Genomic DNA, 22,911 nt, shown 5'->3' with positions numbered 1-22,911 from the left:
GGACCTGAGGCAGAGGACGCGCTCACGACTGTCCATAAGCATCGTTTCTGCCCAGCTCCACTGGCAGGTGCACGGCACTAGCCAAAGCCTTTCAAGGAGGATACGAGGGATTTCTGTCAATGACTGCCATACACCTCCTAACACTCCAGCTTTAAGTTTCATAGGAACAGCAGGCTTTTTTCTTACCAATTTCCTTTTATTTTTCATTGGAGTGCAGCACGGAGGCAGGTGACCCATTCATTACGATCAACCCCTGAGAAATGGCAAGCCCGCTTTTGCCAATTTGAATAGCCAAGTCACAAGTGATGGCAAATGTTATTTACGTTCAGCATGGATCTAGATGAAGTCCTGGGGGCGAGCACACAGTTAAAGACTGAAAATACACTGTGCTCAAGCCAATATTTGTTTAAAAACTCTGCTGGTCTCCTGCATTTCAGGGCAAATGCATAACTTGTGTATGGGGAGATAGTTATCAGCTGCTGTGATAAATCTTGCCCAAAAGTCATTATTTGCCATTATTAACAGGCTGTGCCTCAAGGCTATGATTTTGAGCAACCATGTTCTGTTGCCCCTTGTGTTACTAATAGATTTTGTATGCCACCAGACTTTTTAATCCCCCCATTCCTCTCTTTTTTTCTTTTTTTTTTTCTCTAGCACAAGCCCTTTACCCCCTCCCAGCCCACTACTGGTTGGCTATTTGGGAATAAGAGCACTGACAAACACAATCCTGTGTCAACAGGCCTGCAGCTTTCTATAAAAGGGACTTTTGGCTGAAGATTTGGTACTTTCAGCATTAGGAAGGCTGTCCTACTAAATATGTCTTTTCTTAGCTCATATGTCCTATTAAAGCTGGTGTACCACCTTGAGAACTGGCATAATGCCACTCTAACACATGGGCATGGTGGTACACTCTGTATAAGCCTGAAATGTGTTTGCCGAGGGTAGGATTCCAAGCCTAGGATACTGCAATGATATTTTTGGCTGGCATACTCACAGTGAAAATCCAGAGCCAATGTTTTCTATGTTCACTAACCTCCGGCACTCAATTTTAGGCATCTCATGTCTGATTAACAGACATAGCAAGACTTAGGCAGTTCCAGCTTACCTCAATGCCCCTGAGCAATATTTCTGCCAATGCAGAAAAGCTGAGCAATAGTTTCCTTCGCCCCCCGCCATGCTGGAGCTGGTCTGCAACACTTGGGACAACATAGACAAGCTATCTGCAGTGAAAGTTGCCTTTCACTGCTGAGAATTCAACAATAAACAGCGTTTATACAACCGGGTCTGGGCTCTGGCCAACTGGAAGGAGGAAGGAAGGAAGAAAGGGGTCAGCTCGAGTTCTGAAGTCCTGCCCACAGGAAGAGGGACGCGTGAATTTAGGTCTCACGGAAGTTTCCAGATCATTGCCTATATCGCTCATTCTCTGCAGGATTATCAATGAGGAAATCTGCACTGTTTGAACTTGACGAATGGTAAAAGGCTGCTTTGCTGGGAAGCCCTGGGAAGGAGCACAACCTATCTAAATGACCTCTCCTCCATCATTCCTACCCTAAACAGCAATCAGCAAAACCACCCCACCCGTCCCATTTGAATTCCAAACCAGGCATGCATATCACTTGGTTTAGGGTGGAGATCTCTCCCTGTATTTTGAGTTTCCAAATCAGTGTTTGTGTTGCAGATGACTGTGTCATCTGTGTCTGTAGGGTTCTCCCATCCTAAGTGGCAGCACAGTAGCTCTGGAGAGGTTTATCCAAGTTATGGCAAGTCCTTCTGCTACTCCTGGGAGGTTTTAGAAGCAAAAGGAGAGCTTTTTCTCTAGGCTCCTAGGCTTTGGTAACTAGATTGCACAGGAAGCGCACTCATGTTTTTTGCTCCTACCACTACCCAGTCAAGGGACAAGGCCAACGTGCTGCAGCGATTTTTCATCCCACAGGCTTGGGTATCCTTCCTAATGCAGGTCCTACGCATGAACAACAGCGCAGGCTTGGCCCTTGTCTTGGCACAGAGCTGGCAGACAGGCTGTGGTGCACACCCAGGTCCCTCAGGCTGTCTAACCAGTAAGGGTGCCTGTGCTAGAGGGCTTTTCCTGCCATGCACCAGGCCTAGGACAAACACACAATTAGGGCAAAAGAATAACAGTTCCACTGAAATAAACAGCAGCAGTAGTTTGTACCAGTTGCTAATTTGGCCCACAGTTTGGCATACATACGCTCACAGTGTGTTTGCCGTAGAATAGTATGTGTCCGTACAAATATCAGAAGGTCACACACCTATTAGAGGGGTTTTTTTGCACGCTGTTCTGCATTACTTTTTGAAATCACAGAAGCTGCTGTAGGAGGAATCATTATCCTTGGCATATCACATATGCTAGTATCTTCCACCTTACTTTCGCTACTTTCCAGTCTCCAACTATGATTATGGTGTTAACTGGTCAGCGCGGACTGGGACTCTTCAAAAGAGCGCAGAGGTGTGATGACAATCCCACCAATAATTCCGATGGCAGATGACAACAGGAATTACAAACAGCAAAAAGGGAGTGCAGAAGAATGGGAGTTTAGCATACACCTGTGCACATGGCATTGCTTGACATTTAAGTAACAGGGAAACTGGATGCAAGTGAAAGAACATGAACAGGTTATCCTAAGAGTCAGTAACTTGTTTCTTACCTTTTGAACTATTAAGAAATACATTGCCTTTAGTAACCTTTTTCCCGATGTGGCTTCCGGCTATGTTTTTGTCTGCAAACTGCACTTGCTTTGAACTCTGTGGGGTATTTTGGACTGGCCTTGGCTACAGCAGCAGAGAGAGGGCGGTGATTCGGTGTTGCACGTTGTCTCGCAGACCACACCTCTCAACTGCTCTGTATTAGCAGCGCCTGCTTTTGGTTTAGAGCATATTTGCCTCCATCCCACACAGATCTGGCATCTTATTTTCACTACTCTAAATCACTTGTCTGGTAGACACAAAACTAAGGCGTCGGGCACTATTATTTATGCTAATCCTACACCCTTTGCTCTCTTATTCCTGAATTCCTTTATCTTGTCCCCATCAGTGATGATTAATGCATACATTTCAAAAAGGCCCATTACGCTGAAGTGAAAAGATGCCATGCAGTAGTGGGAGACACCCAGCACACGCCTGCCCCCCACCATCGCACCCAGCCTACATTCTTCCTAACAGAGATGAGACCTGCAGCGCTGAGCCAAGGCTCCTAAACTCTTCCAGGCATCACAGACATATGATCTGGCTTGTTTTTCCTACTTCTTTCATTTTGTTAAAATAAACTAGCATTAAGGGCAAACCACAAAGGAGAGGGACGCTTAAAAATTCTACTTCATAAGTACACCAACATGAAAGCTAAATGCAGTCACTCATGTACTGTTACCTGAGATCCTATTGACATAACTCAGCAGATTTATATGTATTTTAGTATCTGATATTTTTTTCTTAATCCAAATCAATTCAACTGACTTCTACAACCTCTTTACAACCCCCAAAATTCTTGATTTTAAGAGGTTTTTTATAGCAGAACTGCCCCTTACTACCAGGCAGTTAGGTTAATTGCTAGCCCCAGATGAAGGGATGTTGTAAGGGATCCGTGCCGACAGCCACGCCAGGAGTGAGGGTGCTGAGGACAGGAGTGGCCTGTAGCAGCATGCCAGCTCATTTATACAAAGCGGTACAAAGCGGTGCTCGGTAATTGCCGAGCACGTGCATGCGTATTCAACACCCCGCATGTTGATAATGGCCAACTCCATACGCTCTGCCAAGAAAGTGACACGATCTGCACCGCGATGATGAAGCCAGAGAGGAGCTGCAATTAAACTGCTGCGAACGGCACCAGAAGGAAAGTCCTGGTCAACAGCCGTGAGGCAAACAGGGACCTGCTGAAAGGATTTGTATCTAGTCACTGCCTGCAGGGCAAAGCAGTCAGCATTTGCAAATACTAGTGACTCTGTTGCTCGCTTGTGTGGCTCTAGGTGTTGTTCTCACTCATACTGAGCTCCGCTATTTCTCTGGTTTCTATAGTCCAGGTTAGGTCCATTATTTAGGTCAGGTAAATATTGGTTAGGTAAATATTCAGGGAGTCATGTATCTTGATTTATCTGATGGGATTTTCTACAAGTCTTGTGTAGCCTTATCTGATTTTTCATCTTATGTTGTAGCTTTTACAGATCCAGTAATTAGAAATACTACAGCCATTTCCATGCTCTCTTTTGATCAACTGTTTAGGATTGCCTCTAATCAAACTGAAATCTTGGGCGCACGCACACACACACGCACACACATTCCATTTTAAGACCCTTATATTAACCCAATCGAATTGCTGTTTCCCACTTTGTCAGCACAGGCAGTCTACTAAGGAATATAGAATATATTGCCACTTCTTCTGTCAGAAACGTATAGATTGATGGGGAAAGTCATTAAAGTTGAAGCTAGGAAAGGCTAATTAGATAATCCAACCCTCCTCCTAGTGTATGTCAGCTTATATTAATAATGCAATACATTATTAGGGCTATCCCTACTTTTTTAATGTCATCTTTATGAAGGAGAATTGGTTTGCTTACCACAAATTCAGACGACCTCAGGAATTCGCTCCTAGTAGAATTCAAGGCAGGTCAGCCAAAATGGATCTTTTCCACAATCTTTTGTATTCTCCTGGCAGAGTCACAGCTCCACCTCATCATGCCTGAAGTTTCAGGAGGAGCAGCAGTGGATCCCGAAAAGATGACCTTTTAGATCCTTTAAAATGTGACAAACATACAATTAATAACATGCAAACTACTTCAAGGGGGTATGTCAAGAAATTTCAGCCCCACCGTCTTTTTTCCTGTCATAAAGAGAGGTTTGATCTCCCTCTCTCAACAGTAGCAATGACCTTTACCATTTCTGTGCCTTCATTTTGTGTATATGAATTAAGACAATATTAACAGAGGCTCTGGGGAGTTTCCAAGGCACATGGAGGTCTTCAGGTGAAAAGCCCGAGACAGAAATGCTGATTTTTATTAGTGTCCTCTACAGTTTCTAATGTTTGATTTTCTATGTCACGGGGAAACCAGCCTTTTCTCTGTTTTCTATCTCGGCCACCTCAGACCGCCAGCCACACCTCTTCCAGCAGTTCTGGGATTCGTGCGTTTAGCTGCTGCCTGTAGAGAAGTCAATGATCTGAGAAAGCCTGAGGACTTCATTCAGATTACACAGGAACTAATTTTACTGAAGTCCAAGCAAACAGAAAAAGGATGACTTTTTTCAACCGAAGGACTCATATAGTTATTTCTTCCCTCAGAGCTGTTACCTGCCCTGCCTCCCAGTGGTGCTAAGGCTCGGAGCAGCCCAGGAAATCTGATGGAAGCCAACATCCTTCACCCCACTTCCAGCAAACCCAGCAACACCACTGACAAACTCACGCTGGCGAGGTGTGCTCTGCTGAAACACCTTGTTCCTAAACAAGTTTCAAGCGTATTAATACAGGGCTATGAAAATTTGGAACAAGGTGACCTTTTGTGGTTTCCTCCAAGTAATGTCCCCAAATAAAATCTTTGAGAAAATACCTGTTCTTGAATAACACACGCGACATTAAAAGAAGCACAATTATTCTTATGTTGGGTTTTTTTTTGTGAAGCCAGAGGGTTTAGTCGCCTCCTAGCTATAGCAAAGCAAAGTTTTGTAAGGAGCAGGTCACCCGCCTTCTCTATTGTCTGGCTGCAGAAAGCTGCAGGACGCCCTGGCAGATCCTCGGCACAGAAAATAACAGCATCACGCTGAAAGGGATGGAAGATTAGGCTCCAGCCCCACAGGGCGATTGTCAGGATATGGCATAAATCCCATCAGCTCAAGCTGAGGCATTTAGATATTAGTGTTTAATGAGCTGTTTGGTTCCATTTAGTTTCGTATTGCTTTTAAGTATTTCTGTGCATTCGACCAAAGAAAATTGCAATACCACAATTTATTAAATGAACTTTTCAAAGAATCTTAAATAGGAGAATACTGTAGCAATGAATACTGCAGCAATAATATTTTAGAATGTAAAGGAAACTTTTAAGTATTTCAATAGAATTTTCATTAGTGTGATTGCAGCATGAAAATTAATCAGTCATCTGTATGTTAGTTGAATTATCTTTATAAACAGTTCATTTGCAGACTGAGGAAACTGGGACGCATACCATGAAATCAGCGATGTGTAAAATAGATCTGAAATATTTTCCGTCTGTTTCCCCACACTGTTTGTCTAACTTAAACTCAAGCTGCAAATGCATTTGTGTATCATCAATAACACTAGCCATAAACGCAGTCTGTATGTCTGCCTGTTAATGAGACTACAGCAGAAATATATATGAATGAACATGGAGCTGGGCCAGCATACAGTACTGTGTACGGGCTGCAGTGGGAGGTATGTGTTGGGGGTCAGCCCCGGTGCGCAGCGCAGCCCCCCCAGCCGCTCGCTCGCTCCCCCAGTGGGATGGGGGAGAATCAGACGGTAAAAGTGCCAAAACTGGTGGGTTGAGACACCAGCAGTTTAACAGGTAAAGCACAAGCCGCACGCGCAAGCACAGCAGAAGGAGGAATTCCTTCTCTCCTTCCCATGGCAGGCGTTCGGCCCCCCCAGGACAGCAGGGCTCCACCACGCCTAATGGCGGCTGCGGAAGACAAGCGTCGTGGCCCCAAACGTCCCCTTCCTCCTCCTTCCCCGCCTTCCTCTGCCGAGCGTGATGCCGTGTGGCCTGGGACATCCCTCGGACAGTGGGGTCGGCTGTCCCGGCTGGGTCCCCTCCCTGCCCCTGTGCCCCCCGGCCTGCTCGCTGGTGGGGTGGGGTGAGGAGCAGAGAAGACTTCGGGGCCGCGGAAGCCTCGCTCAGCAAAAGCTAAAACACCCTTGTGTTATCAACACCGCTCGGGTCACAAATCTACTATCTTTATCCAGACACTGGAGTTGAAGATGATTTGTGAGATGAAGTATCTCTCTTTGAAACACAGATTCAGAACCTTCTAATAATTATAGAATCCTAGAATTATAGAACGGTTTGGGTTGGAAGGGACCTTTAAAGGTCATCTAGTCCAACTCCCCTGCCATGGGTACCTCTCACTAGACCAGGCTGCTCAAAGCCCCATCCAACCTGGCCTTGAATGTTTCCAGGGATGGAGCATCGACCACCTCTCTGGGCAACCTGGGCCAGCATCTCACCACTCTCATTGTAAAAAATTTCTCCCTTATACCTAGTCTAATCTTCCCTCTTTCAGTTCAAAGCCATTCCCCCTCGTCCTATGGCTCCCCTCCATGATCCAGAGTCCCTCCCCAGCTTTCCTGGAGGCCCTTTAGGGACTGGAAGGGGCTCTAAGGTCTCTACTTTAGGAGCCTTAATTGGAGCAGACCTCACTGATTACTCACCAGCTCCTTTTCCAAGAGCTACTGTCGCTAAACAACCTCATAACAGCAGGTTTTCTCAACCCCAAGCATTTTCTGCACATGAGAAATAAGCACTTTATGAGTACGTATCACAGGGATATCTGGTGATAGCTGTCATAACAACCACTATAACCTACACACTTCTGTAAGTGTATCCATAAGCCTGACAAAAGCCATCTAGATGTCTTGCTACTTAGGATTAACATTACAAGAGAGTTCTGGCGTGGGATAAGGAATAACAGTCAAGAAAATCCATATACCAAAACACTCATGGAAGCAGCCAGTGTGAGTCTTTCCAGGAGTTCAAAATGGCACTTCACCCTTGGTTGTAAAGTCCACATTGGACCCTTTGCCCAGCATCCCACCAGCTAGACACTCCAAGCACCAGAGATGAGGGAAAAAGAGGGAACGAATGAAACAAAGCAGAGGAAAAAGAGATGAAGGGATTAGTTAGAGGAGAACCGGGGAGGAGTGTAGTGAGCAAAAGGGTGAGTAGGAGGAAAATAAATCTGAGATGTAGGCGGGTGAGAGGTACATAAAGCCATGAAGATGATACCAGATTACAGAGTCGTGAGTCAAACACTGAAGCATGAAGCAAGTCTACAAAGGGTATCCCAGATTCCTCTAATTCACACAAAAACTTCTTCAAATAACACTCTCTGCCAGAGATATGTTACGCAAAATCCATATTCATCTTTGTGGGTTAAGTAATGTTTGAAGAGTGAGTCACATAGCTGATGCATGTACGTGAGCCTGCGTGGTTACACAGGTTCAAAATGTGCACAAAATACAATAAAGGAAAAGAGTGGGATTAAATATTGTGCAAAATGTAAAAACTGAAATTTTCTCACCCTGAAAAAGGAGGAATTTGCATGGGTCATACTTATGTGGCACACAGGGCCGGTTTTTCAGGATCTTGCCACTGTCCCACAATTCACTGAAATCAGCTCCTCAGAATACAGAACTACTTTTCTCCAGACTTGTTTTTGCCCCCTCAGTAGTCTGGTATTTGTGTACCTCGGAGCAGGGATGTCTTTCTCCTAAACATGCCTGCAAAATAGGGAATAATAGAAATAATCTTTTTTTTAAAATGAAGGCCACGTGTAGAGATGTAGCCTGGGATGGCCAGGCAGGGTCATGGGGATAGGGCTGGGATGTCAGCCCACTGAAAAAGAAGATCTTCGCAACAAATGGAGAAAATTTAGGCTCTGAAAAAGAATCAGTTCAACCCATCCACCCTCTGAATTACTTTCATGGACATTTCTTTCTTCATCAACCACACAGGGAGCTAAGACACTTAACCTGGCAAACAAAAAATGGCCAAAAACAGATGACGTGTGAAACCTGTGATGTTTTCTCTTGACTTAAAACCTTATCTATGCTTACTATTTATTTCTGTAAGTTTACACCTCCTTACAGCATCTCCTAAACTTCTTGGCCTCACAGACAACAGTCAACCCAATTTTCTTCCTAGACCACCAAATACTCCTATCTGTAATTACCCTTTTTATGTCTCGTGTTTACGTAGGCTATTTATAACTAACCATGGACTCGCAGACCACCACTGCTGTGTGAACCAGAGCTTTTCAAAATGCGATCCTGTATTAAATACAGTGTGGGACCGGTCCAGCATTCCAAAGCTGCTCATCCTCCGTGCCGCTAAGGAAATCACTGAATTTTTAGACAAATACAGATTTTGATGGAGAAATTTTATTTCCTTTCTTAGGTGCTTTAGTGGGTATTCTACTTCTTGTTTCAGAGTATTGCCTCCATAGAAATTAAAGTGATTCAGGATTTCATTCCATATTTATATCTTCCCAGTATCCTTCTTCAGAGCTGCAGAGCCATGGAGGACTCATTAATAACTAAGCACTTGCTCTGACTGAGAGACTTTTGAAACTGGAATTAATTTTCCTGACCCGTAAGCCTCTTGTGTTTGCCACTCGATCCTTGACCTGACAATGTGCAGGCTCAAAGCAGCAGTGTTTTGCCAGCAGCAGCAATATCTGTTGCAGCAACGTTAGCCGTATGGACTGAGACCGTACGCCCCTCAGCTAGCTTCTGCTCCATCCTCACCCACTGGGGCTGCTGGCCCTGCTGACTCTGGACTGCGCGTGTGCAGCAGAGGAAATATTTTATCCATCCTGCAAAGACAAGAGTGGAAATCCTGCACATTCATGCCACTACCTTCCGGCAAGTATTCCTTCAGTGTTACTGGAGCACATTCATCATTTTACCTGAAAATAAGACTGAGATTATAATCAAGCCTACTAAAATAATAAGCTATGCATGTTTAAAGAAATATGGTGGCTGTAGGGTGTCATGAGAAAGTCGTGCGTTTGGCAGTCACAGAGCCTGCGGTGGCACCAGCAGTGCTGCCGGGAGCATCAGAAAGCTGCAGCTGGGGTGACGGCAGGGCGATGCTGCCGGCCCAGCACCAGCAAGGACTGGGGAAGGGCCGGAGAGGGCAGGAGCAGAGCTAAAGGACAGGTCTGTGCCTGAGCAAGTACACAAACGGGCTGCAAAGCCGAACACCTTTGATGTGGCTGCCAGGAAAGAGAGCAGAGGTGGCAGAAGCACAGCTCACAAGGGGCGATTTCAAACAGGCTGCTCGGCTAAAACAAATCTCCTCCATCACACCTTGCTGAGCAGCTGTTGCACAGACAACTCCTCCTCCTCGTCCTTCTCTTTGTAAACATTTGGGAATGGCTTTGAGACAAGTCAGGACTTTCTGCCTGATCTGTTCTTGGCAGAGCAGCGAGGTATTTCGTGCAGGGACTGTGCCGCCCAGCTCTCTGCTTCCAAACACAGAGCAGTAACTGGGGCTCCCTCTACAAGCACGTTCTACTACCTCAGAAACAAACCGAAACACAACTAGAAGGCATCTTTTGACAGATAACACATCTCCGGTGATTTTTACTTATACATGCTGCTCTAGGTATTTACATTGCTAGCTTGGGATGTAACATTTCCAGTGGAAAACTAGGGGTGATGTTTCTGCAGCTGAGAACTACCCTGAAAGCCTTGCAGGATTTTATGTAAATATTTTCAGACTGGATTCGAACAGCCTTTTCTCCTCCACAGATTCAATTAATAAGTACAGGATAATAAGGTATAGCAAAGAATGGTTCTAGAAGGAAGTGCTCCCCCCGGTTCTTTAGTATTTGCAGAGTCAGTGTATTTCACCAGAAACGCAAGGTCAGCTTTTGAGACCGCGGCTTTACCCTGACACAACCCAAGCTGGTCTCCCTAGGAAATGTCCACACATACCGAGAACACCCAGATGTGCACGCGAGGGAAGACGAGTGTGCAGAGAGGCCAGTGGGTATGTAACGATATGGCGTTCAGCACACCAAAACCTCTCTGCAGGACAGTGGAACATGAAGGACCCACCAATGAACAAGGTCTTGAGCAGTACATGGGATTATCACCTATTTGATATAAGCGGGAAGCTTAATTATGAAATTGTAAGCTGTGGAGAATGATAAACAAGCTCAGAGCAGCTTTTGTTGTTTTGCTAGGAGGAGCCAAACCTTAGCTTACTTGTGCAGCCACTTGGGATCCACAGAGGTCCCAACCAGGGCGCTGGTGAGACATAATGTAAAATATGTATGAACCCATTCAGTGCCTGGCTTCAGAGTACGGTGTGTGTTCTGAACTCCACCACAGCTCACGTCTGAGATAAAGCCTTTACTCCTTTCACCACCAAGCGCACAGGAAAAAGCAAAAACTGAGCACGACTGGGACAACAAGCATAGCAGTTCTTGTGAAATAAGACAAAGTATTAGAAGCACTGTGTCCTTAGCTATTCAGTTCCTGTTCTTCAGTCTTGTTAGCATTCCCTGTGGTACAAATGTTAATGCACTAGAACCATAATCCCAGGAGAACTGAGAGTGAAACTCCTCTGGTATTTTCAAAGATGAAACATTGTGTGCTGCAGGAGTTCTGTTTGAAAAGAAGACTCGGGATGTTGATCTTTCCGGATGAAATTCAGTCCTGACTGGCTAAACATCATGTGGAGACTGTTCTCCTGGTGTTTCTATATTCATCTCCATCTGGTGTGCTTGGAAGAAGAGCCGGAAGAATGCAGTGAGTGATACCTCTTCTTGCCAGAAGACCCTCCAGGTAGCAGATAATGCCAATAGCGGGGCATGTTCTTCAGGGAGGGAATCACTTATCTCCTTGTCTCAAACAACTCTCAGAAGAGCAAACTCCTCCTCTGACACTGAAAGATCTGTACATAAATCTTCATCAGCAAGGAAGACCTATAAATCCATTAGAAATACCAAGTCTTAAGCTACGTAAGGTTCAGCAGGTTTGCATTTCTGTACCAGAAAAACATTTTTTGCTCATCTGTTTTTTAAATTCTGAACACAGTCTTTTCTGCTGACACTTACAGGGATCTGGCAGAGGGATGCTGGGGGCAGGATATCTCAACCCATTGAAGTCAGGCTCTTCAGACCTCCTCTGCCGAGACAATAATGTACAGTAATTCTGAGAGCACGATGGTTGCCATTTACATGCTGCCAGCCAAAAGAATAGAGTAGTCAGATATATGTGAAATGTTTATGCCATTATTTCCTTACTGGTTATTTCCAGTGACTTGCAGCTCGGAGGTTTTTCAGCAGCATGCCGGGGTCTCCAACTGGGCAGCATCGCTATGGAAGCGGAACCAGAACCTAAACTTCTTGATTATCTGAGGATACAGGTTGAACACTCCGAGGAATCCGATTCTCAACACACCCAAGCAAGAGTCAGGAGTAATTCTTCAGAGATGTGTTAAATTATTCTAGAATAAGTCTTAGAGCGTGACATTTGGGTAAGCCTTTGCAGTTAATTTCCTTGCCAAGTGGGAGGAGGATTAGTAAAGAGAGAAAAAAGATATTAGTTAAGGTATTGAGTCTTCTGTGCTGTCAAAAACTGAAGTATGTGTAGCTCTGTAGATGGCTATACATCTTTACATAGTCAACACAGATTTCTGCATGCTTCTGTCTGATTTTTATCAGCCATAGCTTTATTGTATACCTATGATTTTCTGTCTCATAAAGCTGATCAGTCATATGAACTTTTTTTTAATGACCTTAAATAGAAATATTGGGGGCTTCTTTAATTAAAAGATTAAAAAAACCCTGTAGTTTTACTCACTCATTACAAGCACCTCAGCAAAAGCTCTCCAGCTTCAAAGCAAACAAATGGACTCTCCCATTTTCCAGAACCTGCCATCCTTCTTTAAAATTGGAAACGAATAAAAACTCTGGAATGAAATTAAATTTCCTCGACATCATCTTCCACCAAGGCAATGGTGGAAGGTAGGTGTCTCCCTCCAGGAGCACCCACGTTTCCCAGCTGCAGCCCTGCTGGGAAGCCCGCGGTGCCGGCTAGCCAGGGTGCCCTGAGTGCTTGCCGCTGCCCACCCAGCTCCGTGCCCAGCAGGGGAGAGGGTCCTGTGCCCAGGTGGGCCAGCGGGGCCACGGCACATGGTCGGGCAGCCACCAAGGCCATGCTGGGACAAGCTGCCGTCCGCCTGCACGCAGACCTGCGCCCGGTGAGAACTCCTGCAGCGAGTGTTCCCTGCACACCTCTCTATTCCCCACCCTGCCAATATCCTTCCTCAGCCTCCTCCGACCGCCGACCTTTGCCTGCGCTCCCCAAACACACAGACCCCTTTGTCCCCAGAGCACTGGTCCCACAGCAAGGACTGATCGCCTTCTCCTTCTCCACTTCACTCCCTTTGGATATTCCGTTTCCACTTGAGTCATCCCCTCATTCTCCCCGGTTCTTCTTCCGCTTCTCTCTCTCTTCTAGGCTCCCTGTCTCCTTAACTTATTTTCCTCAACCATATTTTTCTGCTTTGATGGACATATCTTTACGGTTTGAAAACCACAGTATACTCAAGATAGACCTAAACACGTTACTTGTAAATACCATCCCCCAGCAAGCAGCCCAGATGATGAGATGCGTACCAGAAATGGTCTGCTTCAGCAGCAATAGCTGAAATAATTGAAATAAACCTGCCTTTGAAGCAAGCTAAGTCAATAGATGCTAACTCACCAAATCTAATAATTACATGCTTCCTCCTGTGAAACTTGGAATATAAAGGTCTATTTCCAAGACACTGTATTTAAGCAAATCAACAAAGAGAAAAATAGAATGCACATTTCTGTGGGTGCATACATATAATATAAATATATTATTGAATATTTTTTGGTACAAATAGCAGCACTTTTGGAGAAGCTGCAAAAATTTAATGCAGATGTGTCTACATTAAAATTGCTAATGTTTTTATAGAACACAACGCATAAAGCATAAATCACATTTACCAGCAATCCAGTGCTTAGGCATTTCTACTTTGCTTACTTTGGGAACTTAATCAAATGAATGCTATCAACCTCTGACATCATAAATCAGCCATTTTAAGAAGTCATGGGGGCTTAAAGTAGCATGAGTGAATGAATTTCTAGTTAGCTCGTGCTCCTCTACATATTAATTTTAAGTCTTGAATTTTCTCCAAATGCCTATCAGGAAAAAAAAAATCAAAAGGGGATACATTTTTACTGGGTAGATGTCTGATAATAATGAATTCTCATTTATTACAGCACTAAATATGTGATTCTCTCTGCTTTGCAATTCAAGAGCACCCTGAAAAATTCCAGTGTTCAGAGATACCATAAAAATGAGCCAGTTGTAGGAGATGCCATGCTGCAGCACTGTGTACAAAGGCTCCAGCGCCATCTTCAACCCATATGAAAATGTTGACGAGCCCAGATGATAGAGTCCAAGTTCTCCTAGTTCTGAAGGGTGGGCTAGGGATTACACCGGTGAGCAGAGCACCCCAAGTCCCAACTGTTATTAGTGCAGCTGATGGGCAAGTACAACCTCTCCCTCCTCTCATTATGTTTCAAACCAATCTTTCCCACAGCTCAGGGAATTTAACATGAACCCTGCCGTGTGATTGCTTTTCTGGAATACTTCCCCCTTAGTTTCAGGCTTCAAGCCATGTCTGTAGGCAACAGCATTTTAACTTCCATAAAGCACCTTTCTGTAGAGATGTGGAACACAGAAAGAGGAAAAAGACCGAAATAATTTATTTTCACTGTCCATGAAGTTTAGTTGATCGAGTCGGTACTTCCTGTCCTGTTATATTTTAGCAAAGACTGAAGAGATTTTTTGACTACAGTTAAATGGATGCAAACTTGCCATTACTACTTGAAATCCTTCATCTGAAGACGTGTGCTCTGCTGGCTAATTGCTAAACAGCACAAAACAAAGTGTCCGCTGCCCTGCTGACTCTCCTTCTATGTACATGTGTTAAAGTTATGCACCCACAAAAAATTATGTGTAGCCTGCAAGAGAACCACAGAAGCTACAAGACAGGAAAAGAAGAAGGATGCCGTGACCAGTTTTTTAGAAAGACTATATGTGGCCACTTTATCGTAATGCCTTTAAAATATATATAGCCATGGCTGCTGATATAAGCCCACTCACGAAAATGTTACATAAAATGACTCTTGAGAGGTTGCTAAAAGCAGCAACTTCCCTTAAAAACAAACAAACTGACTCAATTTCACATGGCATGTCTCTGGTAAAACGGAGGGATGCTGCTATGTGATGAATAAACACCGTGACTCCTCGAGACAACGGCAGCCCCAGCTCTGGGGCTGAACCATGCGGGTACCAGGGCGGGTGGGATGCAGGTGATGCTGCCCTTGGTACCACCGACACAGGCTGGTCACGGGCACAGCAGGGGCTCCTTACCTCTTGCCCAGCACCCACCTGCCCAGGGAGCCCTTGCTAGAAGTCCCGGTGAAGACAGGATATATCACACAGTGCTGGATGTGTTCCTTACAAACTCTTTTTGAAACAGAAAATAAAAAGATCCACACAGAATCATAGAATCGCCTAGCTTGGAAGGGACCTTTCAGATCATCGAGTCTAACCATCAACCTAACTCTGACAAAAACCATCACTAAACCGTATCTCTAAGCACTATGTCTACCCGGCTTTTAAATCCCTCCAGGGATGGTGCCTCAACCACTGCCCTGGGCAGCCTGTTCCAGTGCTTGACAACCCTTTCAGTGTAAAATTTTTCCTAATATCCATCTAAACCTCCCCTGGCGTAACTTGTGGCCATTTCCTCTTGTCCTATCACCCGATCCTTAGGAGAAGAGACCGACCCCCAATATAACCCCCACGTAACCTATTAATAGTTTCACATCTTAAAACTGTGGTAGCCATCCAGACATGCCAGACTGTGCGGCAAGAGAGCAATTGTAGGGTACAAGTCCATGACATAATAATCCATTAAGAGCATCTGGATGCATAGCCTGCAGCCACAATCATTTGTCCTTGGTATTCTTCTACTTTATTCTTTGTAATCATATTCAATGCCTGCCAGAGTGTGCAGCAGCATTTAAGTCACTAAAATTACTTTACTAGAACATATCTCGTGGAATTGCTTTAAGGATTATTTAATGTTTGTACAATACTTTGAATTTGTAAGTAATATTATTGCTTTAATACCTTTCTTTCTCCTGGGGGATTCCATTGTTACAGTGAATTTTCCTGCAATTATTGCTAAAATTGCCTGGCAGACTAGTTTCTCCCATCTCTCTAGCAGGCCAGGAAGTCACGGGTACACTAATAACCAACGTATTCTATCTGGGATAACAGTCCTAAGTAAACCCTGCACAAAGGACTCTAGGAATAATATTACAGTAATTTCTGATCATAGAAGTGCCTCCAACAGTAGCTGCGGGGAAGCACAAGACGGATTCCCTTTGTAAGCTCCATAAAATAATAGCAGGGTTTTGTTGCCACTTCAGTCAAGCCAACATACATTACTTTCTCTCAGAAAGTATGAAAGCAGCAAATTACCCAAAATGTGCACAGCTTTGTGCATCCAACAATGCAGGTCACAAAATCAAAAATATACAAAAACAATTGCTCAGAGATGAACAATGAAATACATTATGCGCAAGCTAAACAAGAATAGTGCTCCCTTCAGGAAAGACACATCAAAATCACAAAAGACAGTTTGCTATACAGACTGCAGAAAAGTGACAGTCAGAAAATACTGAATTTTGATTTGTGGAAACACAGACTCACAGGGAGAAAAAAAAAAAATCCTTCTACAGCAAAAAAAAACCCAAAAAAGGCAGACTTCCTAAGTGTACTCTGATGGTCAAATTTTGGGTTTCAAAAGGGTCCAGAGATCAGTTAGTTCTGTAAGAAAATCTAAGGCCCAAGGTAAAACCTGAAGTCCATAACACAAGACTGCCATATTCACATCTTTTCCTTTTTTAACCCAGCTAAACAAACAGCGGCGCTCACCCAAGGCAGGGGCCACGCACACAGCACGGCAAATCCGTGAGCAAAACTAAGCTGCCCACTGAAATACCAAGTGGGAACCCCAGTAGGAATGGAGTGCCTAGAGGAAGGAAGAAGAAGGAGAAGAAGAAGAAGATTAAGAAGAAATTATCTTCCATGAAAACTGTATTAAGTACTGAATTATGGACCTGCATAACAAAACCCACTAAGATCCAAACTGGGTCCCATCACGGTGCAGGAGTAACAAATGTCTCCCCATTTCCGTAGTGGGTTAGCGGTGGCTAGCATAGGGAGAAGCCCCTGCTTTACCTCTCTTTCTCTTTGCACAATCCTCTCCCCCGGTGAGCTGCCAGAGGCAAATCCTAACAGTGGTCACTGGCAAATTACCCCCATCAGAAAGGAAATACAATGAGAACCCGCACAGAAATCAGGTCACTTGCTTTGCAGTTCCTTGGTCTTATCCAAGAGTCCTTAATTTCCAAATATTTCTGTGAGAGCGTGACTATATTCTACTATTCTGAATTTATCACTGAAACCAACACCGTTTTTAATTTCACAGACTTCAGTAACTCACAGAGCACTGCAACAGCTGAACGTAAGTCTGAAATTTATCCAAATCGTGCAGGATTCCCATTCCCTTCTGCTTCCTGAACTAATCTTGAGTGACAGTAAATATATCTAATGCTTTAAAAGCATTATTTTAAAACTTCACAGTTAAGATTCTCAAAAGTGTGCAATGAAGGTAGCTGTCTTGAGTTTTAGATATTTTGTTCAAGCCTGTACTTAGTGAGACCGAATCTCCAGGCGGGTCAGTACCTGTTCCCTGAAGAGTCTGGCTTCTCCTAAGTGTCTTAAAATTGAGTTCATAAAAACCTTCAAAGCAAATAACAATTATTTTCCAAAGCTACTTAACACGACAATTGGATCCTATTGCAAATCCAGTTCCAGAGGACCAAATTTTGACACATCATCTCTCAGCCATCCCACACATTCGAGAAAAATCCATTTTATGCTGCATAAATGCAAGCTGCTGCTAAAGCGGGTGCCCCCACCTTCCCTCTCCTTGGCTCTGCTCCTTCCTCCCAGTTCTTTATGCTGGGAGACCCTTCAGGCAGCCCTGTGACAAGCCTCATTAGGCAACCGATCCAGCTGAAGATGAAGCTTTTTAAATTAGTTTTCAGTCTGGTCATTTAGCAGATCCAGCACATGGCACATGTGCACAAACACTCCTGCCATTACGAAGGAGATGGGAAGAACTAGCAGCCACTGGTGGGAAAGAGAGCATGGCCTCTTGTGAGAGGAGGCTCCGATTTATGGCCCATTGACATGCTGGTGTAACCTCGGCTTTGGAGCACAATGTGCTCGGTAAGGAACCGCAGCAACCTGAGAATCAACACATCTGTCAGGGCCCGGCAGTGGCATTCCGGAGCTGATGGCAGTGTTTCCGTGGTGTGGTTCTCCCTCCATCAACGGGCCAGAGCCAGCAACAGCGCATCCTGGAGCTGATGGCAGCTCCGTGGTGTGGTCCTCCCTCCATCTACGGGCCAGAGCGAGCAATGGCACCCGCACAGCAGGCACGGTGCTCATGAGGCGCTGTGCCTTCCAGGGCCGACATCTCATCAGGCTGGGGTAAAATGCTCTGATAGATGAACGTGTACTTACAATATACTGAGCCTTTCCTTTCTTCTTTCTTTTTTTTCTTCCTGCTAAAAACCCGTATCGTTTTAGGAAAAGCATTAGCACATAAAATGCACAGAAACAAGAGGTTTTGAATGATACATTCCTTCCTCTGTGTAAAAACCACCTACTGATTTATTCTTTGTGGTTTATGAAAATGAATCTCAAGCATTTTATATAGTTTTTGGAGATGAGATTAAACACTATTTTCCTTTAAAAGCCAACATCATCATCATAGACTTAGAAAACAAGTGGAGTCAAGGGATCTTTCTGTATCTGTCAGAAATATTAAGTACTGATGTTACAACTAGATCACTTTGGGAAAAAGTTGCCCTCCTCATGTGAAACATCACTAGCTTGCTTGGCTGAGAAGAGATTTTCTTTACAGAAACAGGAACATCTATAAAATTCACGTGCATGTATTTGATGGATCGCAGTCAGGAAAAGGAATGTATAGGAAACAAAATTTGTTGAGTAGTTGGAACTGGAAATGAATTTTATTCTCTGCAAGGGATACAGTTAAAAACTGAGCCCACTGTTATTTTTAGCCCTCTTGCAAAGCTGCTATACTATAGTTTATACTACAGTCTCTTGCCACTGAGTCTTCACATATGTTACCAGTGCTCACATATGTCACCAGCACAAGCTGAAATCGCTGTGGGTGACCTTCCACTGCCACCACCAGCAGAACTACAGAAACACTCGAGTAAGAAATTCCGGCATTCACAGGTATGGTAAGGCAAAGCCGAGGAGGCAGCTGCGTCTCACACAGCTCCGTCAGCAGTGCTCACCAGGAAGAAACCCTTGGATTTGGGTTATCCCCAAACCTCTTACAACACACAAGACAGAGGAGTAAAATGTGGACAGCACCCTGCACTGGATTCCAGCTGTGAAGCAGATCACAGCCGTACCACATCTGCACAAAGGGAACGGAGATCAGTACCTCGTCTAACTGACACCTGCAGGTGCCCACTCCTGCAGGCGGAGTCGGAAAGTGCATTCTGGTATCACCTATCCTGCCAGGATTTAGATTAAAAATACACTGAATACACCCCATTAATCAAGTAATACATCAATTAGTAAATTGATAATAAAATTAAAGTCAATTAACAAATAAGCAATAGCTACCAGTCTATTAGTGGAGAATGATCCTTCCATTTCTGTAGAATGCAGGGGTCAAACTTCCTCCACACATCTATGACTATGCCAGGAAAATTGCACTAGCATTTCTTTATGTGTATACGCATGATATAAGAGAAGATCCCACAAAACAGGGAATAAGGAAGCGTGCCCTACGTGCAGTTTAGCAGGCACTTCATCTTGTGGAATTCCCTGATGAGCTGCACTAACCCCAGCACCGCTAATTAACAATCACGTTGGAAAGGATACCTCATTTAAAGCAGGGCTATCTGTAGCAAGTACAAAACATCAGGCAGGAAAATATATCTCCAGCAAGGAAAGGTTAGAAATACCTGCTCCCGTATTTTGCTAGATTATCCGGTCCCTGTGTTATAAGTTACTGTAGAAAAGTCTCTTTGCTCATCCTGTTAATGATACTTTAATTTTTACAGTATCAAGCTTTGGGGGGGAAAAAAACCAAACCAAACCAAAAAAAAACTGGCAAAACTTAAGACTTATGTTATTAGAAGAATTTTTAAGGTTGTGGCACAAAATGACACCAACCCTTTTCTTGATTTTAGTGACTAATATTCCATCTGAAATCACATTACTATGTGAAGAGATATGAAGGCATGGGTTTTCTTATGCCCTGAGAATTATCTCTAGAGTTCTGTCTACTATTGATTTGTGCGTTCCTTCACTTTTAAATATTGACTTTACGATATTGAATCTTCCAAAGCTGCGGCAGTAAAAGATCTAGACTCAGACCCTTTGACACTCAAACAGGGCTTTAACCTAGGAAGACCTCTCATCTACCAATTTTGTCTGAAAGCTTTTAATTTAAATACTGAAAAAAGGCAAAAAGAGGATAAAACCCTGTAAATATTACAAGTGCCTCATTCCAACTTTAGCTCTGAGGAACAAATGGTTAAACACTGCCTACCTTCTGTTTCAGTCCACCAAGCTATTGACTAATGCAACCCACAGGGAGGAGGAGGAAAAAAATAGTCCTATGTAAAAACCTATCTTATAAGGAGAGGGACTACTTTGGGGCTCTCAAACCTTTCTTCAGATCTGAAAGAGAGCCAGCAAACACCAAACTAAGGACAGGATCGGAACACACTCTCTCAGCTTAACGGATGATTTAGATAGTTCAGTTAAGCCCTGTATGTTGTTCCCAATCTGCACTTTGCCTGCAGTCTTCTGTTTCAGAAGTGAGAAAGGGCTTATGTACCCCAAAAGCTGACCATTCTTCAGATTCAAAAGTTGCTATTAAAAGAAGATGCTACCTCTGTACAAGCCTTCTTTTTCCTTATAGCCTTAACGATGAGAGCCATAACATTATCATTATTACAGGATGGATACAATTATATTTCTTATGGCTGCATCACTCAGGAGGGTCTGGTGCTCACTGGTGGCATTGCAAAGTGTGCCTAGTGATTCAGCCTGAACCTCTGCCATGCTGGATGTAAGCCACTTGGAAAATATAATCTGAGAGCAGAAATTTCTTAATCAAGTTATCAGAGCAGGTCTGAGTTAAAAAAAAACCAAACAGACCCAAACCTATGCATTTTGCATGTAATTGTTGCATACAGAAAAACATGTCTTTCCATTAAGCTTTTATGAAGAATGGTCACAGAGAACAAAAATCCCTATATTTGAAAAAATGCCACAATCAAATCTTCATCTACGTCAGGAATACTTTAAATCAGGGTATTTTAAATCAATTTAGATTAACCTTTATGAACACTGAAAAAAAAAAATCCAACCTGTCCAAAGCTGCCTGTGAATCAACAACATAACGTTAACCTTGCATCTAGAAATCCTACAATTATACATTTTCAAAACAGGCAGACTAGTGCACGTTTCATGTTAATCAACATAGAAACACACGGTTATTTTAGCATACAGTGTTGTCACAATTCGTTTTCTGTCTTTACAAACTATACAAATTCTAGCATGCACATTTTCATCAAATTAATAATTTTCAAAATTACTAAGTTACTTTTGCTTCCAGATTAGCTAAAAGATATAGAGAACTTCCCCCCCCCCCCCCCCCCATTTGGGTTAATTGGTAGAGAACCCAATGGCGAGATGAACAGGGAGAAGACAACTCTTTCCATAGCACAGCCTGTGAACCAGAGAGGCTTCAGTCTGGAAATTCCAACAGCTTCGAGTTACGCTGCCAGAGGCACCTACAGCTGGGCGCGGGTACCTGTCCTGCTCGGGGCCCCACGGGACATCTACAGGGTTTGGGGACATCATTGTTGCTGGAACACGTCAAGAAAGAGTCCTACCAGCTCATGGCAAGAAATCTGTCTCCAAAGATGGAAGTCTGGCACAGAAATAATTGGTCATTTCACAAAATTACAGTTGGTCTTTGTTTAATAAAGCCAGTCAAAGTAAACTGAGACCATGCTGGGATGACATAACTTTGTTATGTGTTTAATACCCCGATGGTAAGTAACGTCCTTCTCAGCCCCCAAAAGAGCTTTTCTAGTTGAATGGCAGATTTCAAAAATGGAGTTATATATAAAACATTAATAGAAAGAAAAGCCGCATCATTCCCTGTTTTCTGCATGTTAGGAACTGATTCAAATAAGAATGTGAATAAATATGCGTCACAGAGCTGCTTAAATATATTAATAGTGTTACATATAACTCTTGCTAAACAGGAACAACTGTTAGTGTTAGGTCCAAGTCAAGTGCCCATCAATATCTTGAACGATAAGTTATCAGCAAGAGTGAAGCCTGCCTTGACACTGTGCTCAGTTATTTAAATCAAGACCTGCTCAGTGCTTTAAAAAAAACACCAACATTAAAACTGACAACCAAGGGTGGCTATTGTAATACTTTATACTTATTTTATACAGCTCATTCTGAAAAGGACTGTCTTGGTGATCAAAATAAAAGATAGCTTTTGGTTTTGAGAGGCTAGACCAATACTCAGCAAGTTTTGGGTACGATTTCAAGTTTAGCCACAAACTGCTAGTATGATTTGAAGAAAAAGAAATTCAGTGTTTGTGTCCTTCCCCCCCCCCCCACGCAACATGTGGCTACAATTCCCACTTCTCAAAAAAGAAATAATGCATGAAGCTCTAAGACATGCTGGTGATGAGAATTACAACGAAATCAAACAAACTCAAGTCATGCAACTTTATATTCACCTTGGGGGTTGTGCAGAAATCTGCAGGAAAAATAACAGCCTGCCTGGCAGATTCAAAACAGTACCGGAGCTGTGCTTGTTTTCCGTTCGCTTATCTCTAAGTGATTGTGTTTATTAAAAACAAACTTGCTTTCCATCCACCAGGAATTAACAGATGCCAGGGTTAACTTCTCCAGACAACAGCAGCTCCTCTTGCAAGGCTTTGAAGGACACACCG

At 43.6% G+C, this 22,911-nt stretch overlaps 1 long non-coding RNA gene across 1 annotated transcript in view; it reads right to left on the bottom strand.

Moving 5' to 3' along the window:
- LOC134508676 (uncharacterized) overlaps positions 1 to 22,911 on the bottom strand; it is a 35,305-nt gene that overhangs the window by 7,153 nt on the left and 5,241 nt on the right. Inside the window, exon 3 of the long non-coding RNA XR_010069125.1 lies at positions 4,569 to 4,743. This is a non-coding gene — a long non-coding RNA (uncharacterized LOC134508676). The remainder of the gene's footprint in view (positions 1 to 4,568; positions 4,744 to 22,911) is intronic.

Source organism: Chroicocephalus ridibundus, chromosome Z (assembly GCF_963924245.1).
Source record: "Chroicocephalus ridibundus chromosome Z, bChrRid1.1, whole genome shotgun sequence".
Taxonomy (NCBI): Eukaryota; Metazoa; Chordata; class Aves; order Charadriiformes; family Laridae; genus Chroicocephalus; species Chroicocephalus ridibundus.
The sequence above is the reverse complement of the archived record's forward strand: the minus strand, read 5'-3'. Positions and strand labels throughout refer to the sequence as shown.